Below are 27840 nucleotides of genomic sequence, written 5' to 3'. Positions count from 1 at the left end.
TGATAGATAGATGGTCTCCTGAGAGTTAACAGGAGAACTGTCTTAGAGGCAATACCACATTCAACCCTTTAATTATTCTCCTTTAAAAAATATATACACTTTTATTTCTCTTCATTGATTTGCTAGTTTAGATTTTATCTAATCACTTACTACTATAGAATGTTAGGATTGGGGCACCTGGGTGGCTCAGTGGGTTAAAGCCTCTGCCTTTGGCTCAGGTCATGATCCCAGGTCCTGGGATCAAGCCCCACATTGGGCTCCCTGCTTGGCCAGGAGCCTGCTTCCTCCTCTCTCTCTGCCTGCCTCTCTGCCTACTTGTGATCTCTGTCTGTCAAATAAACAAAATTAAAAAAAAAAAAAAGAAGAAGAAGAATGTTAGGGTTTACTGTCTTTTATGTGGTCCCACTGATAAGGGAAACACTGTACTTAAGATGGCCGACCAAACCAGCAAGGAATTCCATTCCCTGTCTCAAAGACCTTCCAGGTTCTTCTTTTCTACCCCATTTCCCATGCCCACCAGAAGTACCAAGTATGCAGAAGTAGAAGGGTATAAATCCCCCTCCCTGCTTGTGCTGGGGGCTCAGACCTTTGAGAACAGCTTCCTCCGAGCCCACTGGCATTAAATAAACCTCCAATCCTCCAAAGTCTCCGAGTGCCGCTTGGTTCTTCCGTCAGAATCCAGTCCAGGTTCCGTAACACCACCTTTCCCGACTCGCTCTTCCCATTCTTCCACACTCCCAGTATATTTAAGTCACAAGTTTTGGCTCAGTCAATATCGAGAGTTTACTCTGTTATGGCTATGTTGGGAGACAATTCTCCATGTCCTTTTTTATTTTTATTTTTTTCCATTTCTGCACATTTTATGTCTAGGTACACTGACAGCTTTGTTCCAGACTAGCATTTCAAGAAGGTATGTATAGTCAGTCAGCAGCTTTGGAAGACAGTGAGAGTGTCTCCCACAAGGGCAGGGCACAGGTTTCTTACAGCTCAGAATGTTAACAATGATGTCCCCCTCTGGGGCGAAGGTCATTCAGGCTTGATTTCAGCCCATTTTAAAAGACTGGGGTTCCCTAAGCTCAGGGGTCCTCAGCTGTGATACAGTTCCACAACATGTGAAGTGTCCACCTGGGCCATTCATTGTCACCCCCATGGGACATGGAGGGTAAGGGGAGTCAGAGCAACCGTGAGGTTCATGCTGCTTGCTATTCTGTGAGTAATAAAATTCTTTGCTTCTGGTCCAGGAGTCTCCAGTCATTTCCCAGCATCCCTGGAACTCTGGCAGGTTAATTTGTTGGCTTGGAAGTAGGGTAAATTCTCAGACTCCTAATTCTTTACAATAGGAAACTCTGGCTTCTTGCCTTTCCTGCACTTTTTAGAAATTTCCCATATGTAGTATTTTTTTTTTTTTAATTTTCTTTGCTAAGTTTGAAACCCCTGATGAGATGCACTGAGAAAAGCATGCCATGATCTCCACGGTATTCCTGCCAAGGATGCATAGTGTGCATCTGGCCCAGACACACGGTGTGAGGGTCATCCAATAGAATGTGAAACTTGTAGTTTATTTATTTGAGAGAGAGAGAAAGCGTACAAATGAGAGGGAGAGGGAGAAGCAGACTTCCCACCGAGCAGGGAGCCCAATGAGGGGCTCAATCCCAAGACCCTGGGATTGTGACCTCAGCCGAAGGCAGACACTTAACTGACTGAGCCACCTAGGTCCCCCTAAGCTTTAAAACTAAGAAAGTCAATCAAAGACAGAAATACTGCTGTAGGTTGAAAGGATCTGAAGAGACATGAGAACCAAAAGTAATGCATTCCTTGGCACAACCCTAGACCAGAAAGGAAAAGCAAGCTCTTTAGATGGTTGGCAAAATTTGGGTAGAAGTGTGTCTTTGTTTGGGGGAAATATACACTAGATTTTTAAGGGGTGATGAGACATCATGCTTAATGCTTGATTTTCTTTTCTTTCTTTTTCTTTTTCTTTTCTTTTCTTTTTTTTTTTTTTAAGATTTTATTTATTTATTTGGCAGAGAGAGAGAGAGAGCCCAAGCAGAGGGAGAAGCAGGCAGAGGGAGAGAGGAGAAGCAGGTTTCCCACAGAGCAGGGAGCCCAATATGGGCCTTGATCCCAGGATTACAGGATCATGACCCGAGCGAAGGCAGAGGCTTAACCAACAGAGCCACCCAGGTGCCCCTAAAGACTGCTTTTCAAAGGTTCGAAATACAGCTAATGATAATAGGTATATGAGCACACACACACAGGAATGTGTGCACACAGGCACACACGCGGGGCAGGGGAGAAAGAGAAAGAGGACGTTGGTGATCATGTATATTCAGGAAGTGCTAATGTTTGGAATATCCGAACAAAAAATCTTTGTTCTTTTTTTTTTTTTTTTTTTTTTTTTGGAGATCTTTGTTCTTTTTTAAAATTTTAAGTAATCTCTATACCCTCCATGGGGTATAGAGCGTATTAATGTTGAGATTTAGAGTTACATGCGCCACGGACGGAGCCAGGCAGGCACCCAAGAAGATCTTTGTTTTGATCTAGAAATTTTTATATAAGTAACTTCAAAATAAAAGAGTAGGAGCATTAAAATGCTTTTTGCAAGCCCTATGTTCACAGAAAGCTTATCAAGTGTCAGGTTTCATTGTGGAACAATCAGGAAGGAGCTGGCAGTCTTGCCGTGGGACTCCTGGCTGTCCGTATCTGAATGGGCAGAGAAGACTTTCTCTACTATTTCACATGATGAAGCATAATCCTCACCGCCTCTCAAAGCCCAGAGTAGAAGGGGACTAGAGAGTTCTCTGAGAACAGACTCATTGAACATCTCAATTATCAGTAGGAATATATTATCTTCCCTTTTTTTTTTTTTTAAAGATTTGTTTATTTTAGAGGGAGAGAGAGAGAGAGAGCGCAAGCAGGAAGGGCAGAGGAAGAGGGAGAGGGAGAGAGAGAGAGAGACTCAAGCAGACTCTGCACTGAGGAAGAGCCTGATGCCAGGCTCGATCTCACGACCCTGGGATCAGGACCAGAGCTGAAACCCAGAGTCTGACGCTTAACTGACTGTGCCACCCAGGTGCCCCAGAATCAACCGTCTTCTGTGGTACATAGTTACGTGCCTGCATGGACTAAAGAGCTATGCCAGTCTCCTTATTAGGACTTTTAATAAATTCGCTTGTTTTCAGCAAAGGCACTTGCAAACCCAGTATCTTCAGAAGCCCATGCTTCCTTTACTGATGGATATGTTCTGAGTCTCTGTGGCATGACTCAATTTGCATATTGTTGGGATTTTTCTTCTTCAGGTCATTAACATAACAGAGAAAGCTAAAGCCTGTATCATTTACAGCTAGGTTATCAGCTTTCCATCTTCCACTGTTTTGTAGACCATAATTGTCTGCTGTCATCACCTCTTCCTTTTGTGGGCTTAAGCACACACAAAAAATTTTTTGTTATTTTAGTGGAATTTCAGGAAGGAGCAAAGAGAAATATGTTTTTTGTTTTGTTTTGTTTTTCTATCTGGTATAATTAACAGGAAGACCTGTCATTACCTGAGCTTTCTTTCTATTGAAGACTAACTTCCTACGTGTGAGGAAATAGGTGCTCTGTGTAATCATTTGGCACAGACTCCTGACCAACACTAAAACACCTGTATATTAGGAAAGGAGAATTTTTAAAAGATGGGTTTTTTGTTTGTTTATTTTGTTTGTTTGCTTAATTAAAAGGATGAAATTTTTTTCTTAGATATCGACTTTTTTCTATAAGTGAGCTTTTTTAATGTTGTGTTTCTCATTCTTGTACTGCTTTTTCTTTATATCCAGCTGACGTTTGGGTAAAATGGGCAGAGGAAAAATATTCTGCTCATAGAATACTTTTACATTCCACATGCATTCGTAACAAGATAAAACTTTTATTCTATTTCAAGACCATGGATAGGAGAAATAGCCTCCCCCGTTTTCTCTTATAATTTGTTTGAAATACAAATAGAGAAACTATTGACATGTTTAGAAGGGCTTTTTAAAACATAGGTTCAACCTTAATTTTCATCTTCGAGAAAAAAGTCACTAAGTCTAATTGTGCACTAGAAGAGTCTGGTGGGACCACTGTCAACTCACAGGGGCTATATGACATATTTAAAACTTTCAAGGGAAACACATTTATTAGCCACTTAATGAAATACTAGCCTACAACTTCGGACTTGGATTGTGCTACATTGCTTTTATAGCAGACAGATCTTTGTGAGGCTGAGTGCTCAGTGGTTACTATGGTAAAAAGTAGACAGCACATGAAAATCAACGTGGAACAGGAAATGAGGGCACCGTTCCTAATCTGATTCCAAAGTTTGAGTGTACAGGGCCTATATTAGTCAGGGTTCTCCAGAGAAACAGAACCAGTAGATACAAAAATACACACACACAGACACACAGATACAGGGATATAGAGAAAGAGATATATCACGAGGGGTTGGCTCATGTGATTATGGAGGCTGAGAAGTTCTGTGATCTACCTGTCTGTTAACTGGAAGCCCAGCAAAGCTGGTGTTGTAGGTTGAAAACAAACCCAAAGGCCTGAGAATGAGGAGAGCTGATGGTGTGAATCACACTTTGAATCTGAAGTCCCAAGAACCGGAAGTGCTGATGTTTGAAGACGGGAGAAGAGAGATATCTCAGTTCAGGTAGAGAACAGAGAGCAAATTTGCCCTTCCTGTGCCTTTTTGTTCTACTCAGGCCCTCAACAGATTGCATGATGCCCACCTGAGTTTGGGAGGGCAATCTCCTTTATTCAGTCTACAGATTCAAATGATAATCTCTTCCAGAAATACTGTCAGAGACACATCCAGAATCAATGTGTTACCAGCTCTCTGGGCATCCCTTAGCTCTGTCAAGCTGACACAGAAGTTAATCAATACAGTGCCCAACAGGTGCATGGACCTCACTGGTTAAGTGTAGTGTTGATAAAATGTGTCCAAAATTATTTGGTAATGTTTCTTCTAAGACTTGGAGCCTAATTTTTTCTCATCTTGAGTATGAGCTGAACTCAGTAACTAGCTTCTAAAAAGTCAATATGGCAGACGTGACTGTGTGGCTTCCAAGTCTATTTCATAAAACGCATTGCAAGTTCTCCCTTGGAATGTTCATTTCCAAGGAAGCCAGCTGCCATGTTGTAAAGACAATCAGGAAGCCCTATGGAGGTGCCCATGTGACAAGGAACTGAGCCTGTTTTCCATCAGCCGACAGGAAACTGAAGCTTTCTGCCCATAGTCACATGAATGAGCCATCTTGGGAGTGGGCCTTTCAGCCCTACTTGATGTCCTGACTACAACCTCAGGAGAGATTCTGAGGCACAAACACCCAGTCAAGCCCATCCCAAATTCCTGGTCCACAGAAAAGATGAAATGATAAATACAATTGACTCTTGAACAACTCAGGTTCGAAGAGCATGGGTCCACTTGTACATGGGATTTTTTCCATAGAGCACAACACTGTGAATTTATTTTCTCTTCCTTATCACTTTTCTTTTCTTTTCTTTTAAAGTAAGTGCCAGCCCAGCATGAAGTCCAGTGTAGGGCTTAAACTCAAAACCTTGAGATCGAGACCTGAACTGAGATCAAGAGTCAGACACTTAACTGATTGAGCCACCCAAGGCACCTCCACTTATGACTTTCTTTCTTTCTTTCTTTCTTTTTAGATTTTATTCATTTCTTAGAGTGAGAGAGAGAAAGTGAGTGAAAGCAGGGGCAGAGGCAGAAGGGAGAACAGACTCCCTGCTGAGCAAGGAGCCTGATATGGGGCTTAATCCCAGGACCCTGGGATCATGACCTGAGCCAAAGGTAGACACTTAACTGACTGAGCCACCCAAGTGTACCGACTATGAATTTCTATTGTTTTTTAAAAAATATTTTATTTATTTATTTGACAGAGAGATCACAGGTAGGCAGAGAGAGAGAGAGAGAGGGAATTAAGCTCCCTGCTGAGCAGAGAGCCCGATGCCGGGCTTGATCCCAAGACCCTGAGATCATGACCTGAGCCGGAGGCAGAGCCTTAACCCACTGAGCCACGCAGGTGCCCCTACTTATGAATTTCTTAATAACATTTTCTTTTTTCTAGCTTACTTTATTGTAAAAATACAGTATATATTACATATAATATACAAAATATGTGTTAATGAACTATGTTATCTGTAAGGCTTCTGGTCAGCAGTAGGCTATTGGTAGTTATGGGGGAGCCAAAAGTTAATATGTAGTACCCCTAATGCCTTGTTTTTCAAGGGTCAATTCTATTTGTTTATAAGCCATTAAATTTTGGGGGTAATTTGTTAAACAGTTGATAATGGTAAGTGTGGAATGATGAAATAAAATATTTTTTCTTTCTGTTTCTGTGTATTTTTTTTCAAACAGCTGTGAAGTTGTTAGAAAATAAATATATATATTTTTAGAACGTAAATATTTCTTAAGTTGATAACTCTAACTACTTAGTAAACAGAACTTCGGGTATTTACTTTGGCCTGGAACATCATGAAAAAATTTCTGAGACACTAAGTGTGCTATTCACTGATAGAGTTTGAGGAAACTCATCACTAAATTAAAGATGGCTGCTAAATCTTTTTTCCCTTTAATTTATTTAGGCATATATATAATTTTTACCTATTTTGGAATGGAAAGGCTTATTACTTTTGATTCTGAACATGTTTTTATTTGTCATGTCCATAGAGCTGTGAAAATGGAGAAAAAATTACGTGTAGAGGTAAGGTTCCTCAAGAAAAGTGATCATTTGAGAGTACATTGATGATTATTTAATAAATATAAATGAAATTATTGTTTTATAGATATCAATATATCTGTATTTGGGCTTATATAAAATTTAGGGATAAATTAACGACATACAATGAAGCATGTAAATACTAGCTTATGGGTATGGCAATATATGCCTTCGGTGCAGTGGGCTGTTTACTGTGAATAAGAAGAGATGACGCTCCCTCTAGTGGTAGTTGTTGATATAATTCATGGCAGGAAAAAACATACCAGTTTCTTCCTTTAACCTTGGGACAGTGTGTAAGGTACTTACCTGTTTTTTTTAAATTTTATTTCATCGATAGTATTTAACCCTTGATTATGACTTTGGAGTTGAATGTTTTTAAAGGCAAGGACAACACCCACAGTTTTTTTAATTTTTTATTATTTTTTTAAGCCAAAGTCAATAGCATACCAAACCTTTTCATGTTAATACATTGTAAAAAACATTCAAACTTGATGCTGTATGAATTTCTTTTCAAAGCAGATTACATCAGCATTATGCAAGCAACTTACAAGCAAAAGGTGCCCTTCCCATTTGAATTGAATTTGTTGTAATATAACATCTGCCAACTTTCCTGTCCAGGTAGTAAACAGATATTTAAAACACTAACTTTGTGCTAAATGCTTAACTATGCAGAGGGTTGTGGGAAGAGGCCGCGAGAGATTCAGAAAGGCAAACAGGTACGGTGTGGTTCTGCAGGTGACGAGGTTCTGCCCTTACCACAGGAGTCCACGCAGGGCACCTCACCTGGTCCAAGGAAATAGACAAGACAGGGCCTCCAAAGGAAGAAAGGCTGTGAGCAAGAGCTGACCTGGTCAAGTTGTTTTGCTCTCTTGATCTAGCCTAGCTTTACAAAACGACAGTGCTGATCAGCTGTGGCTTGGACTCAGTATAAATTTGTCCAACAAAAGGCTAACAACCAGGCTTTGTGAATTTGCTAATTCCTCTACTATTTGTACTTGTAATGGGAATATCTGTTCTGTTTGTTTCGGAGAACAATGACGTTATCACCTCTCAGCACCATGAGTCATTTTTTTACCAGGAAGACTTCTTCAAGTGTTTACTTAACCTCATCTTCAGAACTGCCACCTACCTATTCTCCAAGGGTGATTAATCATTTATGCCATGTGGCTAGAGGATGATTAATGGAGTCCACAGTGCCTTTAACAGAGAGCCTAATTTTAAAAATGCAAAGTGATCTCAGTTTGTTTTTTAACAAGAATGAATAACAATTAGTTTACACTTTCATGGGTAAGTATAGTTTGTAGACACATGAATTTTAGGACCCAACAGCATGCTATTTAGAATACCAGTTTAGTTCTACAAATGTCTGTTTCCTGCAACAGACTGGAGCTGTATTGTACCACTTGTCCTGGTTCCAGAAGTTATAGTTACCCACAGAGAAGTTAACAGGAAACACAGGAAGCTAGCAGATTAGAAATAAATTTTTTAAAGGACTACCTTTATTTTTACTCAGTAGATCAAAGAGAAGCCTTGTAAGTATTGTTAGCTTTACTTATTTAATATAACAGAAAAGTAAGTGAATTTCAAACATGTAACAAGTAGTTTGGCAATGATATATTTGTTCCTAGTTATTTCTCTTAATCATGAGTCAGAATTCAAAATTCTATAAGGTAGGTGAGTTACAAAGGTAGCAAATAAGGAACAGCCTTGTGTTCAGGACAGCCTGGGCACTGTCAGATCTCAAGAAAGTTTATAGTCTAGGTATTCTTTTGGTTGCAAGTGAAGAAGTCCTATTCAGCCTTCTTTAAACAAGAAGTAGATTTATTGGCCTGTATTACTAGAGTGAGGAGGAACTGGGGTCAGGTACAACTCGCTGGAAGAAGAAACAAAAAGGTCTTTCCATCTCTGCTCAGCCATCCCTGGGCTTTCTATGTGTTGATTGACTTGCTTTAGTTAGTGGGCACAACCCTAGACCCTGTGGACCCATCTAGGTCCTACCACTCCCAGTGTTGTCCACAGATCACAGCAGAGGCTTCCTCTGTGAGCTTTAGAAATGCAGACTCTCGGGCCCTTGTCCTGCTGAATAATAATCTGCATATTAAAAGATCCCTAGTTGTTTGGAGTGCATATTAAAGTTTGAGAGTGTGGCTAGAAAAAGGGGGTTTTAAACCTGGTTGGGCCTGGGCCTTATTAGCATTAAAAGGAATAGGGATGGGGTGTCTGGTTGGTTCAGTCCGTGAAGTGTCCTCTTGGTTTCAGCTCAGGTTATGAGGATCACCCTCCCCAACTCCCCCTGCCTTGCCCCCCAAATGCTGCTCTCTCCTGTGCTCTTCTCTCTCTCTCTCACTCTTAAAAAAAAAAAAAGAAGAAGAAAAGAAAAGAAAAAGAGGAATAGGGGTATGGGAGGGCAGCTCCAGCAGAGTCACATGACTGGGCTGAGAGAATGTAATTCTGAAGTGTATCGATGGACAGTGAAAAAACAACGCGTTCTCAGTGCAACAGAAAAGAAATGATTTGGGCCAGAAGAAGGGAATGGTTTAGGATCAATCTTAACTTTGAAAAAATGTTGGAGACCTCTAAGATGGTTTCTGATGGAAAGAAGCTGGGGAGGAGAGAGTGGCGGTGTATGTCTTCCTATGCTGTACATGCGTGTTACCGTCAGTCTTAGGAGATAAACTTAGTAGGAGTTTTGGAGTTAAGCAAGTAGATCAAACTCCATAACTTTGATTATCTGCCTGAGAAAAAATATTTTATTTCTATAATGAGCTTTTGTCATCTTTATCGGCTGCCTAGCACATGACCCCTTCTTATGTTTTGGGAGTTGCCTATTTTATGTGATCTTCTAGGAGGCAGCGGTCGCCTTCTGCTGTTCAAGGGCGAGGCCAGTGCAGCCACTCAGGCAGTTCTGAGCTTTGAACTGTCCTGCCCTCAGCTTAATGGTCAGTTGCCCCTATTCTGAAATTCCCAGGAAAAGTTTACCAAAGATACCTGCGTTTTTCTTTTGTCATGGGCCTTAGAAATTATGTGGCTGGTCCTGCTTGGACCTAATAAATGCTGACTGATAATGCTGCCTTTTCTAAAACCAAGTTAGCCGGATCAGGATGCCTTCGCTCTGTTCCTAATATCTTCTTCGCCAGTGTAGGCATCTTTTTTTTTTTTTTAAAGATTTTTATTTATTTGTCAGAGAGAGAGGGAGAGAGAGCGAGCACAGGCAGACAGAATGGCAGGCAGAGGCAGAGGGAGAAGCAGCCTCCCTGCCGAGCAAGGAGCCCGATGTGGGACTCGATCCCAGGACGCTGGGATCATGACCTGAGCCAAAGGCAGCTGCTTAACCAACTGAGCCACCCAGGCGTCCCCAGTGTAGGCATCTTGATCTGAGTAACTGGTCTTCTAGAAAGAGAGATATCAGTCAGCATTGTTCTCGTATTCTACTTTTGGGGCAGTTATAATCTTCCCATGTGCTGTATTTATTAATCTATCTATGTCCTCTATTGTGTTGAGAATTTCTGGAGTACAAGCCGTGTTCCTACAGCATCATCTCCTTCTCTGTTATCTATGTATGTTCTTAACGATCTATCAATCATCTGTCTATGTATCTACCTATTTATAGTGGAGAAAGATGTTTTTAATCATATAGTCTCAGTCCTCATCTAAGCCTGTAAGTTTTGCTGCTGCTGTTTATTATTATCATTGTGGTGGTTGCTGTTAAAACTTAATTGCTGAAGGGCTGTGGTTCAGAGGCATCGTATATGTCCAAGTCTTCAACTACAATAATGTCAGGATTGAAACACAGGGGTGATGTGAATAATTCCTCTCTCTCTATGCATTGCATTTTCTAAGGTGCTTCCATAATCATTTTAGTAATGAAAACTTCCATTACACAGATGGCAAAACAGAGATTTTGACAGACTGCTCAAAGTACAGACACGATAATTAGCAGGTTCAAAGTTTGATGTGAGCCTGACTCCATGAAATTGTCTGTAATGGTAGGAAAAAGGGGGAAAAATTATATAATCAAATGGTTGTCGTTTACATTCCTACAGATTTTCAAAAATGGCACATTTACACTAACAAATGTCCTTAAGACAGGAGGGAAGACTAGAAGATACTACCTGCTTCGTTTCATCTTTATCATTTTATTTATTTTGAAAATGTTTCTTCATGTGCATTTTGGCTGCTACAAAATCTCTACAAACATAGTTAAAATAGTTTCATCTAATCTGATAATATAAATATTTTTGAAAACATAACCACCAGGAATGCTCAGTATCTTTGAGAGTTCATGGCAACAAAAATAATTATAGGAGTTATATACACAAGCCAGGTTTTCAAGTATTTAAACAAATATTTGATTATATCATTAGCTCTAAAGCAAATATTTCCAACTAATAATTGAAAAAATTTTCTATTTGGAAAAAACACACTTTTTTTTTTTTTTTTTTTGGTAAAGTAGGATTTATGTTGGAAGAAAACACCCTGATAAAATGTCAATTTTCTGAAATTAAATATAATTTGAAACCTGCCTTGTAATGTTTATAGAGTAGGACTTGTAACTCATTTAACCTCTACATGGTATAGGGAATTGGCTAGTCTCAGAGCTGTTTCATAGAAACACATTCCCCCCGCCCCGAAGCTCCGCAAAGATGTTCTCCAATCGTTGGAAATGAAATAATTTTGTGTTGTTAAAGATGTGATTTCTGTTTTTAGAAATGCAGTCACTTCTTAAGCTCAAATTTATCTGCTTTTCCTATGGAGCAATCTGGCCAAAGACTTAGGGATGTTAAGCAAGACTTGCCCACAAATAAATATCAACACCTTCCATTACAGAAAGAGAGTAATGGTCTCACTCAGCTACAGAATCAAGAGGTCAAAAACTGCCTGTGATCAGAGGGAACTGACTCACCACCTAATTCTCTTCTTCCTCATGGAGAGAGATTTTGGTTAGAAACAGCGGAGTGAACCCCAGATCCGGTTTGTGGGCAGTCAGGCTGCTGGCAGCACAGATCTATAGACTCGTTTCTCCCTCAACCGATGACCAGGGCGTTTGACATCTGAGTCTCCTAACCTCGTGCCTGTGCTTGTTACAGCGCTGTGCTATTGTCGTCTTGAAATATTTAACGATTTTTGGACAAGGAACACTGCTTTTCATTTCAGACGGGGCCCTACCCCACATAGCCACGAGCTGCAGGGTGAGTCCTGCGTCTGATGCTGCTAAACCTGTCTTGCCGCCTCTCAGTGCCAACTCGCCATGGTCAGCTCCCCAAACACTCCCCACTTCTCACACCCAGCACCGGTTTTCTTCCTGCTTCCTCAGGTGTGGCTCGCCTCAGTTTCCAACACGTTGCAAAAAAGTCCCCTGCGTCCTTACTTGTCCTTTCTCCTGGTGAAAGGTCGTCCTCTTGGCTGTGGAGGCCCCATCCTGCCCCACCTTCTCCAGAACCCGTCCCGGCAATTCTAATTCTCCCCTAGACCTTCGGCCTTTCTCTCTTCCCTGGTTCCTCCTCCAGAACCTACGAAGATATGTTTTATGAGCGTGTGTACTTGCCTCTTCCTTCCCGCGAGGGAAGAGTAATGATATGTGGGGGTAAACAGAAGACTGTTCTTGTCAAAGACAGGATTGGACATTTGGGAATAAGTGCAAAAGACGGGTGTGAGTGACCTGCTGTGTTCAGCTGTGGTCTTGAGTTGTCAGCTCTGGGAAACGGGAATAATAGCACTTAGCCTTCTGCATCCTCCTCTTGCAAGCTATTACTAAGTGAAAACCAAAACATTCTGTTAAGGAAAGGCTTAACCTATCAGTCTGTAGCATCTTCAGAGGGGTGTTTGGGAATTGCTTTATCTGTGTATCACTGAGGGGATATCTCCGCCCTCTTGCCCGCCCCCCAAAAAAGAGACTCTGAAGGTAATGAATGTTCAGCATCAACACTTGAAAATGCCAGCGTCTTCCAAATCCCTGTTCCACCAGCAAATAAAGTTCCGATGCAGCAGATCTGTTGTGAAAGTCGTACTTATTTATTTATTTAATTTTATTTCTTTGAGAAACATCTTGTTCCCTCGGTGAAGTCTTCTGGAACATCGTCTGGTCTGGTACAGTTTAATGTGATCAAAACTGATCCAGTAGCCCAAGTCACAGAGCTGGAGCATGTCTACAACCTACAGGCCTCCCTGAACACCAACTCTTTATCATCCGTCCCATCACCGCGTAGTTTTTACCTCTCGTCTGAAACATCTACCCCCTTCTCCTAATTCCAGTCTACAGACTTTCCTGTCTCTGTGGCTCTCAACTTCAGAAGGGCATTAGAATCTTCCTGAACCCAAGAATATGTAAAGATTTCCGGGCTCACCCCAGCAGATGAGCTAAATTCCAAACTCCTTAGGTTGGCAAACAAAATGCTTCATGATGCTATCAAAGCCCTTTGTCTGTTTCCAGCCTCACGAGTCCATCCGGAGCCCAGTATACTCTTACATCAAAATGCTCTTGTTTCCCTCAGCACCAGGGTTTCAAGTTTCTGGCCCTTTTTATTTTGTTTCCTCTGCCTGGAATGTCCAGAGTGTTGGTTCTTATTTTAGGAGTCACACCCTCTATAAGTGCATCTCTTATTCCCTCAGATTTTCTTAGGCACGCCTCCCCTCGCACTATCACATCTTTGGACGAACATTTCCAAACCTCTGCTTGCATTGCACAGCAAGGTCAATGCTGATGAGAGCTGAGGCACGCTCGTGTGCTAATCTGTCTTTCTATAGGATTTGCTGCTCCGTAAGAAATTCTTATTCATCTCTAAAGGTACCTCGCACATAAGGATACTAACATTTTTTTTTTTGGATACTAACATTTTTTGAATAATAAATGGGCATGGAGTTACATCAGAGAACAGCATTAAAGAAGATAATTATGGGACTGGGGGACAGTGAATATCCAGAGCTGCTGGTTTCTTCTTTGGTTCTCTGTTCTAAGCTTGAGACTCAGGGAGCCAAGCAGCCCTGTAAATGTACACTAAATCTACATTAGGTGAACGATGTAAGCCTTCAGTGACTGTCTCAAGTGACTTCGAGGAAGAATCAAAAATAAGAACTGGAAAACCAGTTCAGCAGAGGCATGCAAGCGGTATTTTTAAACAATCAGAAATGATAGATACATAATGTACTAAGATGACCTAAGGGTCTTTCTCATGTCTATGTGGAAATCAGTAATCCTTAATTTGAACAGCTGTAACAAATGAGACCTTGTGACCTGCAAAAATTTGGAGAATTGCTTGGAACCACTTATACTCCCTTCCCTTTTTGTGTATACAATCTCCTGGAGCTGATAAGCTTTGGAGTTCTTCAGAGCAACCTGAAATAGTTTCCTGGGCTGTAGTTCTCAGACAACAAATAAAGCATTGAGGCTGGTTTTCAACGTCGCGAAGGATGCTCTGAAAGCCAAGGGGTGCCGTGAACATATGGGTGGAGTCAGCTTTAGGATGGTGTAGTACTAGGGCACCGGGGTTGCTCAGTCGGTTAAACCTTTGACTCTTGATTTTGGCTCAGGTCACCATCTCAGGGTTGTGGAATTGAAACCCACGTCGGGCTCCTTGCCCAGTGGGAAGTCTGGGGAAGATTTTCTTTCTCTCCGTCTGCCCCTCCTCTTGCACGCACTCTCTCTCTCTCTTTCTCTTTAAAATAGATAAAATAAATCTTAAAAATAAATGGTGGTGTAGTGCTAGTACCTTCCTGCTTTCCCCTCTGGTTGTCTCCCCCCAAGGTCATGTCACACCCATTCAAACAATGATGACCACATTGACCATGTGCCCAGGTTGTCCAAGACAGCACCAATTTGCACCAATTTTCTGGCATAATTACTAAGTGTGCCCCCCTTTTACTCTCAAAAGTGTCTTAGTTTAGGGGACGAATTATATATGCACTCTAATTCAAATTTAGTCCACGGACCAGAAACTTGTTAGGTTGACTGACTCATGTGGCGTGAATGAGGGCAAATACAAATATTGCAAATGCACATGCCTTGACCTCCCACCTAAATCGGAAAGTGAGTTGTTTCCGTGTAAGGTCAGTGTTCTTTTCCTCTTTGTGGTTTTTCATGGTGGCAACGATGGGGATGTTCATGAACATACCATCAGAAGAAAACCTCACGAAAACCAGAAATTAATTCCCTCTATTTTTCTCAGTTTCTCACTTTCTAAGTGCCTTTTTAAAACATTTTTAAATTTCTTTTCAGCGTAACAGTGTTCATTGTTTTTACACCACACCCAGTGCTCCATGCAATCCGTGCCCTCTCTAATACCCACCACCTGGTTCCCCCAACCTCCCACCCCCGCTTCAAACCCCTCAGATTGTTTTTCAGAGTCCATAGTCTCTCATGGTTCACCTCCCCTTCCAATTTCCCTCAACTCCCTTCTCCTGTCTAACTCCCCTTGTCCTTTTTTTTTTTTTTTTTTTTTAAAGTAGGCTCCTTGCCCAATGTGGGGCTTGAACTCATGACCCTGAGATTGAGAGTTGCTTGCTATATGGACTGAGTCAGCCGGGTGCCCCTCTAAGTGCTTTTTGACTAGTAATAAATCATGTCTATGCATGTTCAACATTTTGATTTGTATTTCTTGTTATATTTTATCTCTAATTTATTACACAATTCATAAGTGTAAGGAAGGTACTGAAACAGGGACTGTTTAAAACACCCCTCGTGATTTATTAAAATGTGAGTCCTAGACTCTATACTTTAAATTATGCAGTGGTCAGGAAGAAAGCCTGTGTCTAAAGACCAGCTGACAATAAGCTGTTAAAGACATGCTTAGGACAAGAAAGAAGAAATGTAATTGTATCTTAAGGATTTAGTTTAATAAAGCAAAAACATTGGTTTTAGTATTTATTATAGTATACTAAAGCCTTGTTTAGTTATTTTAATAAAGACGGTTTTTTTCCTTCTCTTTGGAATGGAATTGGGGGGAATTAATAGTTAAGGTTAAATCTGGGTGAGCCCAGGATAGAGCTACCATAGAGCCCCAGGCCAACCTCATTCTTTGAAGTTCAGAGTGAGTGGCCATGGCAAAATGCAGTCATCTGGTGGCAGGAAATTACAGGGACATCTTTTTAAATGACAGAGATAGTTTTTGGATGCTTCGATGGTGAAACTGCAAAACCAAACAGCAGGAGTTGGAATAGCAGTGGTAGTTGGAAGCCGGTACTTATTACGCGCTAGCCTTGCGTCAGACTGGGACCAGATTTTATATGAAATATTTCAATTAATCCTCACAACAGTCTTTTCCACCCTACTTTTAATTAATTAATTAATTAATTTTTAAATTACCATATAATGTATTATTTGTTTCAGGGGTACAGGTCTGTGATTCATCAGTCTTACACACTTCACAGCACTCACCCTAGCCCATAGCCATCACCCCGTCACCCCATCTGATCCACCCCAGTCCTCCCCTCCAGCAACTCTCAGTTTGTTTCTCTTAAGAGTCTCTTAAGATCTGTCTTCCTCTCGGGTTTCATTTTTTCCCTCTCTTGTTTCTTGTTTTATTTTTTCCCCCCTTTCCACTATGATCCTCTGCCTTGTTTCTCAAATTCCACACATCAGTGAGATCATATATGATTGTCTTTCTCCAACTGACTTGTTTCACTTGGTATAATACCCTCTGGTTCCATCCATATCATTGGAAATGGCAAGATTTCATTTTTTGATGGCTGCATATCCTCCCATCCTATATATGTGTGTGTGTGTGTGTGTGTGTGTTGATGGACATCTAGGCTCTTTCCATAGTTTGCCTATTGTGGACATTGCTGCTATAAACATTGGGGGTGCACATGCCCCTTCAGATCACTACCTTTGTATCTTTGAGGTAAATATGCAATTGCTGGGTTGTAGGGTAGCTCTGTTTTCAACTTATTGAGGAACCTCCATGCTGTTTTCCAGAGTGGCTGCACCATCTTGCATTCCCACCAACAGTGTAGGAGGGTTTCCCTTTCTCCACCTCCTCACCAACATTTGTCATTTCCAGACTTGTTAATTTTAGCCATTCTGTCTGGTAACCTCACAATAGTCTTATGAGATGACCTATTCTTAATTTCATTTTACAAATGAACCTAGAGTTGGCCAGTAGTGGAGCCTGGAAAGAAATACCTTCAGTCTGACTTTAGCATTTAAGCTTTTAATCAATACATTAAGCTTCACCTCTAAATATAGAACCTGTCATAATAGTTGCTTAGTAGTTGAGTACTTACTATGTGCTGAGTGCTTTAAAATTATTTTTAATCTTATGGTATAAATATATTAGTTCAATTTTCCCACAAGGGAAGTAAGGCCCAGAGAGCCTGGATTGGTTTTCCATTGTACAGATCCCCACAATTTTAGTCACTAAAAACAACACAAAAGTATTGTTACGATTCTGGAGGTCAGAAGTTCAAAAATCAGGTTGTAGCAGGTCTGGGTTCCTCCAGTCTCTGCTTCTATCCTCACAGCTCTGATTCTGACCTTCCTGCCTTCTTCTTATAAAGACCTTTGTAATTACATTGGGCCCACCAGGATAATCCTAGATAATCTGTCCATCTCAAGATCCTTAATTTAGTTACATCTGTCCCTTTTGCATGTAAGGTGACATATTCATTGGTCCCAGTGACTACGACGTGGATATCTTTGGAAGGACCACGATTTAGCCTAACTAATTTCCCCCAGGTCACAGAATTGGTAAATATTAGAGATTAGAATTTAATCTAGATGTTTTTAGGTGCCAAATTTTACACTGTTTCTGTTCTACCACATTAGTGATGATCCCATCAGTTATTCAAAGAAACATTTACTGAGATTATAAGAAGAGACAGAGTGCCTGTGGTAGATGCTGGAAAAATATGAAATGCTTTATGTGTTGGAGTCATGTTTGTGTAGGTGTTTTATTAATTTCTGTAATTTTCAAAAGTTCAGGAGATTAAAGATTAATATGCTTAAATAATTGATAAGTGAGATAAAATACCTTTAAGAAGAGGTATTAGTAAGCTTCATTTTTTTATATTACAGTATTTATTTACTTATTTCTCTCTTCCAGAGATTAATACTAGGTAAAAGTTTCAGGTTTCAGGTAAGGTACTTTTTTTTTTAAAAAAAAGATTTATTTTAGGGTGCCCGGGTGGCTCAGTCATTAAGCATCTGTCTTTGGCTTGGGTCATGATCCCAGGGTCCTTGGATCAAGCCCCACATCGGGCTCCCTCTTCAGAGGGAAGAATGTTTCTTCCTTTCCCACAACCCACTGCTTGCGTTCCCTCTCTCACTGTCTCTGTCAAATAAATAAATAAAAATCTTAAAAAAAAATAGACTTAGAGGTGGTCTTGAAGGAATGTGGGGAAGAGAAATCCTCTTCGTTGGCAAAGCTTGGACTAGAATATTTCATTACCTAATTGGCCTGGAAAGAGAGATGGCCTGAGGAAATGGATCAATATACAGAATATTTTCACTGAATTGTGTGAAATAATATGGGAGGACTGGTAGGGACACTTGAGGAAGTGGTAGGTAGATGCATCTTTTGGGATATGAGAATATATATGCCTTATGTATATGTCCATGAGAGGTGACCCACCGCAGAGAGGATCTCAAAGATCAAGTAGACAAGAGGACATGTCATTCTAGGTGCTTTTTTTTTTTTTTTCTAGTTTGTGTAGTACTTGCTTAATGGGTTCATAAACAAGGTAGCATAGTGACTATAACCAACACTGAGATTATGTGCAGCTTCAACAAATTCTCCTTTCTCATATCATCACTGACATTGGTAAAAATTAATGGTAGACTGCTGTAATTCCATATACTCGGGCACTAAGCCCTCCTATCCGTTAGGAATTTCACTAGGTAAATAGCCCCGAAGAGCTGGGCTGCTGACTTAGAACAAAGGAACATGGAAGGTGTGGTGGAAGAAGTAAGTCTTGTCAACCCTAGTCTTATGGCCACTTGCAGAACTGTATTATCTATTTTTTAAAAAAGTATTTTATTTATTTGTCAGAGAGAAAGAGAAAGAACGAGCACAAGCAGGAGGAGTGGCAGAGGGAGAGGGAGAAGCAGGCTCCCTGCTGAGCAAGGAGCCCAATGGATGTGGGGCTCAATCCCAGGACCCTGAGATCATGACCTGAGCCAAAGGAAGACGCCTTAACTGACTGAGCCACCCAGAACCCCCTGGATTGTCTATTTCTGTTTTCACCCTTGCTCTCTCAATTATTTATTTTAAAAAATACTCTGTCCTTATATATAGAGTGTGCTGGTAGTGTTTAACTTTACAATTTAGTTCACAGATTATAAAATGTCATGAGAGCAATACTTTCATGATATAGATCTAAGGGTACTATCTATAGGTCATGGATATTATAGATATCCATGGTTTATAGATATTATGGATATCATGGTTTATATTATTATACAATATTATAATAAGTTACAATATAAATATGTTACATTGTAGATCATGGTTTGTTACAGTACTGTTATTCGCAAATTTTCATACAGAAGGGGGTATTTTTCGATTTTGTGATTTTGTGGAGTAGACCATTTTAGTCTTTGTTATTGTCCAGCATCTTTGGAATACCATACTTTAGTTTGGGAAATTTTCCATATTCAGAAGTTATTCTCCCCAAGAAAGAAATCAGAAATTATTTTGTCGGTTTCCTTTTATATTTAGGGCAAAGACATTGGTTTTACCAGTGAAGTGCTTAAGATTTTGATATGGAAGAGTCAACTTGAGGACCATGTGCCAAACAGAATCCATTCTTTTCTGGCAAGGAAAATATGGCTTTTAGGGGAATCAGGGGTGCAGATTGTGTTTTTTAATGTTTAGTATCAGTGGTTTGAACCACAGTGTGTGTTCCCAATAATGTCATCTGAGATACTGCCCCTGGAGACAGTCCTACAAGTTTGGGTGCTGCTTTTGCCTGCAGAACCCTCCAGACTGACCATCTGGTCCTCCTAGAGATTATGGGAGCCACATAATATATTTTTACACTTTTTTTTTGGTAGTTGCTGTCTCTCAGATCACTTACACTGGGCCAACTGCCATGTTATTGTATAGAAAGAGCCACATGGCATAGAATTGAGGCTTTTGGCTAACAGATATGAGTGATGAATGAGTTTGGATGTGATTACACCAGCCCCAGTCAAGCCTTCAAATGACCGCAGGTCTGGCCAACATCTTGATTATCAATCATATGAATGATCCTATACCAAAATCATCGATTAAGTTGCTTCCAAATTCCTGACCCACAGACACTGAGATTTTGAATGCTTGTTGGTTTAACAAATTAAATTTTCAGGTAATCTGTTTTACAGGAATAGATAACAAATATAAGCAGATATAATGAAATGAGAAATTCTGGGATAATTAAGGAGCCATTGTTCAAAAGATTGATAGAGTAGCTGAATTCCCAAGTTCATGCTGTTCCTGATTTACTACTTATGTATATCTCCTTTCTGCTGCCTAGATTCAATGCCAGCAACAGGGAAGCAGAATCCATGAGTTTGGATGTATGTATATGCTTCCCTAGGGAGCTCACAGGCAGAGTAGCTGTGCATGCTGTACTCTAGCAAGGCAGTCTACTCTGACATTGAATATGCTGGGCCCTCAGGCACTACTACATGCCTGAAGGCCTATAGAGCTGATGGTATACAAGGAACTCATCAAACACTATCAAGAGCAAAGGTGTTGGGGGTACCTGGATGGCTCAGTCAGTTAAGTGTCTGACTCTTCAGCTCAGGTCATGATCTCAGGATCATGAGATGGAGCCCCATGTCAGGCTTCATGCTGAACGTGGAGTCTGCTTAAGATTCCCTCTCTTCCCCTGCCCCTCCCATTTGCTTGTACACTCTTTCTCTAAAAACAAAACAAAACAAAACAAAACAAAGGTGTTGTTTTATGTTTTTGTAAAGCTAAGGGTATTGAGCATTTATTTGCCCAGGACATGGAAGACTCAATGGCAGCAGACTGCTTTGTGAACTAAGCCTTATCTCAGGAGGTGGAGTGTCGAGGTATCATCATATTTATGCCTTGAAAAATCCATTGATAGATGCATATTCAGTTCCTCACATATCATTTCTTAACATCTTCTGCCAAATAGTCCAGAAAACAGATTCCCTCATATATTGTTTTGGCAGCTTAAATTGTCATTACATTTAGAAGAGCCATTAGCCAATTGACCAACGACCTTGTCTCAGTTCTCTTTCATCTTGAGTTGTGTGTAGAATTCAGTATTGGTGAATGAGTTGGTTTACTCTGTAATATCACATGATCAAATTCCTCATCTCTTTTGATTTCCAAGACATTCCACCAGCACGTTCTTGTCCTGCCTTCTTTGTGTTCTCCATCTTCAACTCTTTAAGTACAGTAGTTGTAATGATAGTAAAATTCATGACTAATGTTTTTGATGTTTTGCATTAATAAAGACTGTTTGCGACATCTGGGTGGTGCAGTCAGTCAAGCATTAAACTCTTGGTTTCTGCTCAGGTCGTGATCTCAGGGTTGTGTGATCTAGCCCTATGCTGGGCTCTGTGCTGAGTACGGAGTCTGCTTGGGATGTTCTCTCTCCCTCTTCCTTTGTCCCTCTCTCCCATACTTGCTCTCTCTCTCTCAAATAAATAAATCTTTAGAAAAAAAATAAGTGGTATTCAAATACAGCTTTGTTAGGAATGAGAAAATGGGCCATTGGACTTGAGATTCATCTGCATAGATGTGATATTTGGAGCTGGTTGTCTATAAGATCATGAGGAAGAAGGATGGAAAGGAAAAGAGGCACAGAGAATTAGACTTAGTATACCTTTTCAGGGAGTTGAAGAAAAAGCTAAAAAAAAGTAAGTTTCATTTCATTATAATTATAACTGAATATCTGTCCTTTACCAGAGCTACTAAAAAAGAATTACAATAATTGCAATTGATTTTCAATTGTACTTCTTATTTCTTCTTACCTTTCTAATATAGAAGGTAAGTTGCTAAGTATTGACAGAGAAAATAAGAACTAGAGATTTGTATAATGTATTTGCTGAGCAATTGGTCATTGGAAAAAAGGTCAGTTTATGTTAATTAAGCAGTATTATGAATGTTCTATTAAGGGTGAGTAGGAGTAGGAAACCTGTCTGCTGTGAAAGCACCATTTCAACATTCAAGAAGAGACAAAGCAGTCTAAATCCCTTTCAGATTAGATTAAGTCAGTGAATGGGTCGTACCATGAAATGAAAAGGCAAACAGAACTTGTCAAATGTGTTGTTCATGAAAATCGTTTATAAAAATTAATATATATGAAATTTTTGTATAAATTCATTTGAGGGGCACCTGGATAGCTCTGTTGGTTAACCATCCGATTCTTTTATTTTTAAAGATTTTTATTTATTTATTTGACAGACAGAGATCACAAGTAGGCAGAGAGGCAGGCAGAGAGAGAGGAGGAAGCAGGCTTCCTGCTAAGCAGAGAGCCCGATGTGGGGCTCGATCCCAGGACCCTGGGTTCATGACCTGAGCCGAAGGCAGAGGCTTTAACCCACTGAGCCACCCAGGTGCCCCAACCATCCGATTCTTGATTTCAGCTGAAGTGATAATCTCAGGATCATTTAATCGAGTTTTGGGCTCCATGCTCTGTGTGGAGTCTGCTTGAGATTCATTCTTTTCCTCTCCCTCTGTCCCTTCCCGCACTTGGGTGCTCTCTCTTTCTCCAAATAAATAAATAAAATCTAAAAAAACCCCACAAAAACCCAAATTCATTTGATAGATTTTGTGGGCAGAGGACAAGGTTATTGGTGGAAGAAAAATTAAGAAAAAAACAAAATGAAGATAAATGATTGAAATGCTTTTGTTTATTCTAGTGAAGCAAATGAATGTGAGTTTAAATTACTGTCTATGAGGTTAAAAGTTACAGTGATCTGGCAGCTGCAGTAGGTAAAATAATAGCTCCCCCCACATATGCCCATGCACTCATGCGGGGAACCTGTGAATGTATTACCTTACTTGGCAAAAGGGACTTTGTGGTTGTGGCTAAAGGAACAGACCTTCAAATGGGGAGATTATCCTGGATTGTGTGGACTTTATCTAAAGAGAAGAGTCCATAAAAGTAGAGAGATTTTCCAGGCTGGGTCAAAGAGAAGAGAAAGAAGAAAGAGGAGAGATTTGAGCCCCCCCCCCCCATTGCTGGGTTTGAAGACGGAGGAAGGGGACCAAGGGCCAAGGAATACAGTGGTCTCTAGAAGCTGGAAATAGCCCTCAGCTGACATGGAGACTTCATTCCTACAACTACAGGGAACTGAATTCTGCTAACAACCTGAATGAGCAAAGACATGAATCCTGCCCTAAGTTCCAGAAAGGAACATAGCATTTGAATTTAGGCCAGTGAGAACCTTGTCAGACTTCTCACCTATAGAATGGTAAGATAGTACATTTGTGCTGTTTTAAGCCACTAAATACATTGTAATTTGTTAGAGCAACAATAGAAAACTAAGACAGCAACTTCATTGGAAATATGCACAACTATCAAACAAATGGCCGTCAGTAAATTTCCCAGTCAAAACAAGTTTGTACTAAAGTCCTCAATATACCTTTTAGTGGAGCTGACTTTTAGCTTCCAATTAAAACAAAATATAATCCAACTCCTAAAATGTCTGTCATTGTTTTGAATTATATATTAACTAAATAAGATAATGCTGAAATCCTGTTTTTAGTTATTATAACAAATTACTAATGATTACAAATCAGTTCTATTCTCTAACTTTCTTATATCTACTACAATATATTTGTGAAAGGGAAAATCCACTCTGTAAGAATTTCTGTAAAATGATGATATAGATGGGCACTATGTTGGTTATATATGCATATCTGATAGTTTTCTTGGCCATATCAAGAAGGCTGACACATAAGATCACTATATGTTCCCTTCAACCAGAGAATAGGGATTCAGCTTAACTCAATAATTTTTAATGTATGCTGTATGGTACCACAGGAGCATGGCTCTTGCAATCAGCAGTCATTGGTTGAATCCCACCTTCACCCTATATTGTGACAGACAAGTCAGTGAATCTCTCTGAATGACAGTTTTCTAATTTGTGATATGGAAATAGTATCTACCTTAAAAGTTTGTTTGTTTGTTTGTTTGTTTTTTTAAAGATTTTATTTATTTATTTGACAGAGATCACAAGCAGGCAGAGAGAGAGAGGAGAAAGCAGGCTCCCCTCAGAGCAGAGAGCCCAATGCGGGGCTCTATCCCAGGACCCGGGGATCATGACCTGAGCTGATGGCAGAGGCTTTAACCCACTGAGCCACCCAGGCGCCCCAAAAGTTTGTTCTTGAAATAGAATGAAATTTCTCTTTAACTCTTAAACTGTCATCATAATACATAGTATTACATAGTAAACATAGTTTACATAGTAAACACTGAGTACCAATGTGATATTTTGGGACTTACTACCCGGGACTGGAGAAAATGGTACCGAAAATAGAGAGAAAAAAAAAAAGTTGGGTGGAGTCAGGGAAGCATGGTGGAGGTAGTAGGTATGTTTCTCATAGAATTGGAAAACTGATCAGAGCAGCAGAAGAGGTGTTGGAGGGTCAGGGGACTAAGATCAAAATAAAAAGGGAATCTCAAGTTCACCAGACTAGCATCAAATTTCCTGAGACAGCTAGAGGAGAGGGACTCATGATTTGAGTCCTTTGGGTAGTGCTGGTTTTCAGCGTCACTTGGGAAGCTTCTGTCAAGGGCTTATTCAGACTCCAAGGTATCCAAATTCAATTTAGAGGGTAAGGACACGTAGCCTGGATCTTATTGATTCCAGAGATGGGCAGAGCTGGGGATGTTGATAGCAATTATCATCAGAGCCTCCAAGGCAGGACTGAGAAGGGCAGAATGGGACAGAAACTGAGGGAAACACAAAACCTTCAACCTCTATGTATCAAGGGCCATTATGTGCAATTTCTTTACCTGTGCCCTCGCCTGAATAATAAAGTATCTTTCTGTAGCTTTAACTCTTTAGGTTGAAGAAATCGATCTAATTTAGTAAAAAAAGAGGGATTTTGTTTGCAGAAACTGGAATGGCACACAAATCCTCAGGATAGGATAACAGGGTCTCAGGATGAAGGTCTAACATGAAGTGAGGGAGTAAAGGTATCTGCTTTTGCTTTTTTGGGTGGTTTCTTATTCTTTCCTTTCTCTCTGTACACTTAATTCCATCAATTATCTATTCTGGCAGAAAAAAATTGGCTTCTGACAATTTTGAGTTTTATATAAAGTATACTTAGCTGCCCAGAAAGTATCCTATTACCAGTTCAAAAATCTCTGGAGCAAGAACTGGTGATAGCCAAAGCTAGAATAATTTGAGCAACCAAGAATGTAGTGTTGAATTAAACTCAAAGTATAAAAGAAATATCCATGAACTCATACTAATATAAATAAATGATGAAAGAAAGATCTCCTGTAGAAAAACTTCAAATAATTTATGTAGATACTTATGTAGGTGGAACATAACTCTTTATTCCTGAAGTGTGAATTTTGCATAGCAACTTCGTTTTAAATGCTACAGAATGGGAATAGGGAAAGAGTAACTTAGTAGTGGAGAAAACAGACAAATCAGTTTTCAGTGATCACAATTAACATCAGTGGTGCTGATGAGTCATGTTGATAGTAAGCACCCTTGACATGATGTGATAGGAATGACAATTTATCCCTGTGGTCTTTTTCCTCAAAACCTATAACCTAAATCTTATCAGGAGAAAAACAGATGAATTTCAACTGAGGGACATTTTATAAAATACCTGACCAGTACTCCTCAAAACTGTTAAGGTCATCAAAAATAAAATAAGTCTTGGGAGGCGGTGTCCGGAGGCATTCAGAATGGTCCAGTGTTTGACCTACTGTCACAGTCTGTCCTACAATACAGCCTCTAACAAAACGAGGCTGTCCTGAACGCCGGGTAATAGAATTGTTTACCTTTATACCAAGAAGGTTGAGAAAGCACCAAAATCTGCATGTGACATGTGCCCAGGCTGACTTCGAGGAGTTCGTGCTGTGAGACCTAAAGTTCTTATGAGGTTGTCTAAAATGAAAAAACATGTCAGCAGGGTCTTTAGTGGTTCCATGTGTGCTAAGTGTGTTCGTGACAGGATCAAGCATGCTTTCCTTATCGAGGAGCAGAAAATCGTTGTGAAAGTGTTGAAGGCACAAGCACAGAGTCAGAAAGCTAAATAAAAAAATGAAGCTTTTTTGAGTAATAAAAAAATCAAAAGGCTAAAAAAATAAAATAGGTCTTATTGTAACATATCAATATTGGTTCATTGTTTATAAAAAATGTACCATACTAATGTAAGGTGTTAACAATAGGGGAAACAGGGTGTACATGTGAGGTACACTATCTTCACAACTTTTCTGTGAATAGAAAATTTTCTAAAATAAAAAGTTTGTTTATGGACATCTAGGTTCTTTCCATAGTTTGGCTATTGTGGACATTGCTGCTATAAACATTCGGGTGCACGTGCCCCTAAAAAGTCCTTGGGAAAAATAAGATAAAATAAAAAAGTTCTTGAAGATTCTGATGAAAACATCTTGGCTCAGATATCCACCTTGAACCAGCCAACTATGCTTAACAGTGATGAAGCCAAACTCTAGAACTTACTGTAGCCACACTCAAGTTGGGATGTGTGTGTGTGTGTGTGTGTGTGTTTAGGAAAGCTGGGATGTTGGTGGAAAACTCCCAGATAACAATGCTGGGCAGATAATTTAATAGATGTCCTTAAATTTGATTTTCTTCCTTACCCATTGTACCTCACATGGTTATTTTGGAAGTCTGTGGGAATCTCTCCTGATCTCACAAACAGCTCTTTCCATTTTCAATTCCAGCTTCCTTTTTTCTCCCACACTCAGTTTATCTTTGTTACTCTTACCATGCCAATGTAAGACAGGTGGTGACTGGTCTCATTTCACAAGCAGACCAAAACACACCTAGTTAAAACACTCCACATTTGGGCCATGGATCAAACACTGCCCCCAGCAGTCAAGGAGAGCCTCTGCAGATGACTGGCCTGAAGGACAAGCAGCCAGAACACAACAGCATAGTACACATGGCATGCACAGGAGATACTCCCTGAAGCATCGGGCCCTGGGCACTTCATGACCTCTTCTTCATAAGGTCACTACTTTCAGGAGTGGGAGACATAACTAGCTTTTCTTCTTCTTCTTCTTCTTCGTCTTCTTTTTTTTTTTTAAATTTTTTATTTCTTTTCAGTATAACAGTATTCGTTGTTTTTGCACCACGCCCAGTGCTCCATGCAATCCGTGCCCTCCCTAATACCCACCACCTGGTTCCCCCAACCTATAACTAGCTTTTCTAACACACAGAAGAAGACACAGACTTAGACAAAAAGCCAAGGCAGAGGAATTTATGACAAATGAAAGAATAAGACAAGGGCACAGCCAGAGATTTAAGTGAAACAGATATAAGTAACATGCCTGCTGGAGAATTTAAAGCAGTGATCATAAGAATAGTCACTGGGCTTGAGAAAAGAATAGAGGACATCAGTGAGATCCTTATCACAGAGATAAAAGATCTAAAAAAGAATTAGAGATGAAGAGTACAATAAATGAGATTAGAAACACACTTGATATAATGAACAACATACTGGAAGAAGCAGAATGAATTTAATGACCTAGAATATGAAGAAATGGCAAGCAATGAAACTGGACAAGGAGAGAAAATAGAATTATCCAAAATGAGAATAGATTAAGGGAACTCAGTGACGCCATCAAAAGTTATAACATTTTCATTATAGGAGGTCTAGAAGAAGAAGAAAGAGAAAAGGAGGCTAAAATTTTATTTGAAGAAATAATAGCTGAAAACTTTCCTAATCTGGGGAAGGAAACAGATAACCAGATCTAAGAGACACAGAAAACTCCTATTAAAATCAACAAAAGTAGGCCAATGCCATGACATACAGTGATTAAATTTGCAAAATATGGTGCTAAAGAAAAAAATTTTAAGCAGGACAAAAGAAGTCATTAACATACAAGGAAATACCTGTAAAACTAGCTGGACATTTTTCAACAGAAACTTGACAAGTCAGAAGAGAGTGGCAAAGGGGCGCCTGGGTGGCTCAGTGGGTTA

General features: G+C 40.0%; 1 long non-coding RNA gene and 1 pseudogene across 3 annotated transcripts in view; both read left to right on the top strand.

Moving 5' to 3' along the window:
- The window catches only part of LOC116595979, a 105142-nt gene extending 99486 nt beyond the window's left edge, over positions 1–5656 (top strand). For all 3 annotated transcript variants that reach the window (XR_004287951.1, XR_004287952.1, XR_004287954.1), the window contains one exon: positions 2998–5656. This is a non-coding gene — a long non-coding RNA (uncharacterized LOC116595979). The remainder of the gene's footprint in view (positions 1–2997) is intronic.
- A 19506-nt stretch (positions 5657–25162) lies between these two features.
- On the top strand, positions 25163–25969 carry LOC116595943 (annotated as a pseudogene).
- The last annotated feature ends 1871 nt before the right edge of the window (positions 25970–27840 follow it).

Source organism: Mustela erminea, chromosome 1, assembly GCF_009829155.1.
Source record: "Mustela erminea isolate mMusErm1 chromosome 1, mMusErm1.Pri, whole genome shotgun sequence".
NCBI classification, from domain to species: Eukaryota; Metazoa; Chordata; class Mammalia; order Carnivora; family Mustelidae; genus Mustela; species Mustela erminea.
The sequence above is the reverse complement of the archived record's forward strand: the minus strand, read 5'-3'. Positions and strand labels throughout refer to the sequence as shown.